Below are 6,368 nucleotides of genomic sequence, written 5' to 3'. Positions count from 1 at the left end.
GTTGTCTTCCAGGGGTATTTTGGTAATTAAGGGTATTTATTGAGTTGTATGTTTTGATGTTTAGTGGAGGAGTTCGTGTCAGAGTTCGAAGCAGTGGGATCTTATCTTTTCAGCCGGCAGTTTCGAGGTGAGTTATCCTCACTATATCAACAGGGTCTAAGGCACCAAGGCCGGCCCTTTATTGTATTGAGATTCGGTTATGGTTATTATGTTATTCTTTGATGTGTCTGCATCCTGGTAGCTAGGATGGTACATGCTAGGAGGCCTTGCTAAGGTTAGTTTTCCCGATATACAGAGTGATGCTATGCTAGTGACCGGTTAGGTCGGTAACCTGGTTAGGGTAATGATATGCTATGTGATCTGCTTGCTCGGTTTGTTGACTATGACTGTTATATGAATGTATGTTTTGTGCACATGGTTGTTTGGACTGGAGATGGGTTGAGGCGGGTCCTGCTTTGTGCTGTAGGCCAAGATACCCAGGGCGGACCGGTTGTTCCGAAGGCCCAACGAGCGGTCCGGATAGGCTGTAGGCCCCACGAGGGCGGTCCAGACGTGCCGAGGCTCGGAGAGTGGACCAGGCCGAATGAAGGCCCGATCCGGGCGGACCAGTCACACTGTAGACTCAGAGAATGGACCAGGTGGGTTGAAGGCCCGATGCGGGCGGACCAACCCCATTGTAGACTCGAAGGACATGACTAGACTCGGAGGATGGATCCGTTGGACTGAAGGCCCGATACGGCGGACCAGTCACACGGTAGACCCGATATGCATGGCTGTTTTATGTTCTGTTATGTTATGTATGTTTTATATGTTTTGGACCGGAAGGTCGTAGCCTGGAAGGGCGTATGCGTGGTTGGTATTTTGGGGGTATCTCACTAAGCTTTCGGGCTTACAGTTGTGGTTTAATGTTTTTCAGGTTCTTTAGGAGACTGTGGCAAGGCGAAGGCGCGATCGTACCGCTCCTCATGATTTTGTAGCAATGTGATTGTGGGAATACTTAATGACTTGTATTGAAAACCTTTTTGTAAACATTTTAGCGAAAATCGGGTTGTTTGAAAATTTTAAATTGGTTGTGTTTTTCGGATGTTACAAGTTGGTATCAAAGCCTTGGTTTGAGTGAATTGGAGGAACACGTGTGTGACTCCAGTCTCAAATCGATTAGAGTTTTCAAAAAGAGAATTTAAAATGGTTTTCAAAATAAGTAAAGGAGGACGCGGAGGTACGATCAGCCAGAGCCAGTAAGTAACCCCAAAATACCATACATGACAATTGTTTTATTGAGCTTTGATAGAACAGCATGCTAGAGTTAGGCTAGGGATCTTCAGGATTTATTGATGAGTTGCCTGATTTATGATGCCTGCTAGCCTAGGGTTCCTTGTGAGAGATTTCTAGTGTTCCTCTAGTTGTGAGGATAGAGCAATGTTATGTGTGTCGCTAGGGTGTTGTGGGAGTACTTCATACAAATATGGGTTGGTGTGGAAGGTAGTATGGGCCCGTACTACTGAAAGCACGGACTCATACGCGTATCAGGTAAACCATGACCTCTAGGGTTGGGATGAGAGCTGGTTCCCGGGATAGTGGAATATGTCTGAGATTTGGTGTTTTATTTTCAGTATGGAGATTTCAGGGCATGCTGGGAGTGGATCCGGGTCAGGATCAGGAGCAGGAGAGGGAGTTCCGGGTGGGTCTGTACAGCCAGAGGTTGTCATTCAGATGAGTACGCACGAGTTGGATGCGAGGATTCATGAGATCCTGCATGATGAGGTTGCTGCATTGTTTCGGGCTGAGCTGCCAGAGTTGTTTGGGTCGATCAAGACCGCCATGGTGGAGTATTTTGATGAGCGCTGTGTGGCTCTCACGGAGATGGCTGCCGCGGCGGCTACCGCAGCAGTAGCAGCGGCAGGGGGAGGAGCCAGTAGAGGTTTTCAGTATCGGGACTTCGATAATACGAAGCCTCCCACTTTTGATGGAGTTCAGGATCCGATCGTTGCTATGAGATGGTTATCAGATGTGGAGGGATGTTTCTTCACGTGTTCATGCCCTGCTGATCAGAGGGTGAGGTGTGCTTTGAACCTGTTGAGGCTCGGAGCAAAGGATTGTTGGATATTGACCACGGGGTCGTACTCGGATGCGCAGAGGGCTGCGATTTCATGGGATCGGTTCAGAGAGATGTTTAGCACTCGTTATGTTCCACAGGTCGAGAGGGAGAGGTTGGCTCAGGAGTTCTTGGAGCTGAAACAGGATTCGGAATCGGTGATGGAACTCACCAGGATGTTTACTGAGCGGGCGATGTTTTGCCCTGAGTTCGCTTCGGAGCAGGCTTAGATGTCCCGGTATCTGAGTATGCTAAAGAGGGACATCAGACAGTTTGTGTCTGCGCAGAGGTGCGAGACTTTGCTAGAGTTGCAGGAGGCCGCCAGGCGGCGTGAGTTAGAGATTGAGTTACAGATGCGTGAGCTGAGGCAAGCTCCGGTTCAGTCGCAGCTGGCGATGAAACGGTCTAAGACCGTTGATTCCAGGATGGGAGATTAGGGTGGCCACGTCTGTGGAAAGTGTGGAAGGGATCATGCCGGGGTTTGTCGGTCCGGTGGAGCATGCCACAAGTACGGAAAGGAGGGACACTATGCGAGGGATTGTCGGCATTCAGTGCCGGTTCGGGATTTGAGGATATGCTATCATTGTCATCAGGTTGGACATTTGAAGGTCAACTGTCCACGGCTTGCTGCAGGACCGGTGCAGGCTCCAGCACCGGCTACGTTAAGGATCACAGGTGGAGATCAGGGTGGAGCGGAGCCCCCAAGGGCTTAGGGTCGTGTTTTTTCAGCTTGCTGCTGCGGGTATGTTTCTTTCTGATGTTTTGATTATTTATGATTGTTGTGGAGTATTGTTATCTGTTGGTTTCATTGGTTGGTTATGGAATTGCGTTTCGGGTTTTCGTGTGGTATCCGTTGTTCCTTGAGGGTTTGGCGAGTTGTGATCGAGATTTCGTTTTAGTATCTTTTGTTCCCTGAAGGATCGTTATGGTTATGGATTAGTACGTCGAGATATCGTTGATTATCTTTGTGAGGATTGGTGGCGGATGCGGTGTTGTTTTGAAGGCCAATTAGATTCTGCAGTCTGAGGAATGGATAGTTGAAGATTGGGTTCCTTTCGAGCGGCTTGTGCAACGTGGGAACGTGATTTGTATGAAAGTTGTTGGCGTTGGCGAAAACATTTTGAGTGCATGTGTTGATTCCTGCAAGGTTTCTTGGGGAGATCGGTGATGGCGACCGGTGACTAACTGTCAGTGTCCTAAGTGGGGGAGAATTGGAAATTCTCCGGATGATCGTTGGGCCTGAGAGGTTGTTTAGCTGCTTGGGAATTCACCGGTATTTCTATCAGTCGAGAGCAGGCTCGTATGGGTGAGTAACAGGCGTGCAGGGCGGAATACAGACCTAGAGCAGTTGATTGAGGAAGGCATGGGAGCAGGCTGGGATCGAGTATGTATGCTGGAGATAGAGTTCGGAACCCCTAGAGGGCTAGAACGGTATGCACGGGAGGATTTCCCAAAGGGATGGTTCAGAGTGTTGAATGCTAGTTGAGCGGTCCGGATAGACTGAAGGCCGGTAGGCGTACCAGTCAGACCGAAGGCTCGGAGAACGGTCCAGTCAGATTGGCTGAAGGTTCTAAGAGTGGTCCAGATTGGCTGAAGGCCTGGGGAGGCGGTCCAGTCATGCTGAAGACTCTGCGAGTATTGTTGGATCGGATTGAGGTTATGGGTTGCGTATGTTGCAGTGTGATTAGATTGGGAGGCCTGGCCCCGGGTAGCGATCTTGAGCAGTGAAGGTAGTGCATGCGCTTGAGAGTCCCTGTGATGAGAGTTAGTGTAGTGGTGATGCATGGATGTTGGGTACGCTTTAAAGAGGTAATGTAGTGTGGGATGAGCACCATGGTGCCTGTCATGGTGACTGGGCGGACGAGTGGTTTCCTTGATAAGGAAAGAGGGAGGAATGGAATTCCGAAAAGGGAGTGCGAATTCACGGAAGTGAAAGCGGCAGTGTAGAGTTATGATTGGAGTGGTCCGTCGATGGTCTTTGAGTAGTGTGTTGCGGCGGTGGAATAAAAGCTCATTCGGCTTGATATGTTGCTCTGGGCGCGGAGGGAATACCGCGGCGTAGAGCCAGGGAGAGGGGTTCGGAAGGGATACAGAGGGAGAGTCTTAGACTCTCAGTGTGACTCTGATCCGGGTTTTGGGTATGTATCAGCGGTTCATCCCGGAAGGATGTTTGGAGGATATCAACGGTGTATCAGGTTATCCGAACGTGAGGGTGCTAGAGCTAGATCAGCATGTGTGTGTGATTGCGAGAGGAGAACTCGGGGGAGTTGCTCCGAAATGGAAGAATGGGTCTTTCGGTCGTCATGGGATGGATAGAGTGGAATTCGGATCGGGGATCCGATGGTTCGTGGCATTATAGCCATATGAGTCAAGTGAAGGATGAGAATTGGAGCAGTAAAGAATCATGGGTAATTCTCGATTGTTGAGTGTGGTTATCAGAGAGTTCAGCTGGTGCCCGGTTTGAGTAGGTGATGGGGACACCGTATGGAAGGAGAAAGTGAGCTTCTAGTTCTATGGTTGTACCTTGAGGGACTTGGTTCGGTCAAGGTCAAGTGGCGCGTCGTGGGAAGTAATTTGAAGATGAGATGCCGTAGGCTTCGAGGACGAAGCCTAATTTAAGTGGGGGAGAATTGTAACATCCCGGAATTGCAAGAGTAGAGTTGAAGGGCTAAAAGTGTAAGTTTTAGAGGATGACTCGGCGAGTCCATGGATGGACTCGACGAGTCAGGTCGCGGTCATGGTCGCGTGTCAAGGATTGACTCGGCGAGTAGGTGCTGTATGGAGAAAACCCTAATTTCGGGGTGGAGCCCTATATAAAGAGCATTATACCCCTCCACAGCCTCCCTTATCCCCCCTTGAGTTCCAGAAACCCTAAATTCATGGAGAGATCATTTGTGGAGCAAATTAGAGCTTGGAGAGGTGTTGTTTGAAGAGATCTTGAAGGAGAAGTGGCTTGGATCAAAGGGCTTTGCTTGGATCTAGTTTGGCTGCTATTGAGGGATCTTTTGGAGGTAATATCTTCGTCCTTAGCCTGTGCATTCCTAGTTTCATCATTTTGGGGTTTGTGGGGAGTATGTCTTGGAATGTTTTGGAGTTTGGAGGATAGATCTGAGGTTGCTACCTCAGATCTGGAATATTGAAGGCCTAGAGTGCATTAAAGTTCCTGTGTTTGAGTGCTTAGTGAAGCCACCATGTCCCAACCCTTGGTTTTAAGGTGAATATGGCTTAGATCTCGTTAGATTCACGTAAAGTTTGCCACTTTACGTGATGGATGGATTGTAGGAGGTTGGATCTATGTTTTGGATCAATTGCATGGCCTGAGATGCTTCTGTATGGATTCAGACCGGTGGTACTCGACGAGTCACATGGATGGACTCGACGAGTTGCTTGAAGATGGCCTGGGACTCGACGAGTTGGAAGAACAACTCGGCGAGTAGGTTGAAGATGGCCTTGGACTCGATGAATCCATTTGGACTCGGCGAGTCTTGTCGAGGAAGTCCCAATATTTCTGGTTGAGTCGATGAATCAGTGAGTCAAGGGATGACTCGGTGAGTTGGGTGCGAGTGGACTCAGAGTTGTTGGACTCGACGAGTCTTGGGGTGACTCGGCGAGTTGGGTCGCTAATTGAGGGAAGTTCTGAGCATAAGGACTCGGCGAGTCATCGGGATGACTCGGCGAGTAAGGTCAGTCAGGGGTTGACTTTGACTCGTCCAAGGTTGACCAGTTGTCTTCCAGGGGTATTTTGGTAATTAAGGGTATTTATTGAGTTGTATGTTTTGATGTTTAGTGGAGGAGTTCGTGTCAGAGTTCGGAGCAGCGGAATCTTATCTTTTCAGCCGATAGTTTCGAGGTGAGTTATCCTCACTATATCAACAGGGTCTAAGGCACCAAGGCCGGCCCTTTATTGTATTGAGATTCGGTTATGGTTATTATGTTATTGTTTGATGTGTCTGCATCCTGGTAGCTAGGATGGTACATGCTAGGAGGCCTTGCTAAGGTTAGTTTTCCCGATATACAGAGTGATGCTATGCTAGTGACCGGTTAGGTTGGTAACCCGGTTAGGGTAATGATATGCTATGTGATCTGCTTGCTCGGTTTGTTGACTATGACTGTTATATGAATGTATGTTTTGTGCACATGGTTGTTTGGACTGGAGATGGGTTGAGGCGGGTCCTGCTTTGTGCTGTAGGCCAAGATACCCAGGGCGGACCGGTTGTTCCGAAGGCCCAGCGAGCGGTCCGGATAGGCTGTAGGCCCCACGAGGGCGGTCCAG

The sequence above is a fragment of the Lactuca saligna genome, chromosome 2, assembly GCF_052625555.1.
Source record: "Lactuca saligna cultivar CGN05327 chromosome 2, ASM5262555v1, whole genome shotgun sequence".
Lineage (NCBI taxonomy): Eukaryota > Viridiplantae > Streptophyta > Magnoliopsida > Asterales > Asteraceae > Lactuca > Lactuca saligna.
Note: the sequence above shows the minus strand (reverse complement) of the source record.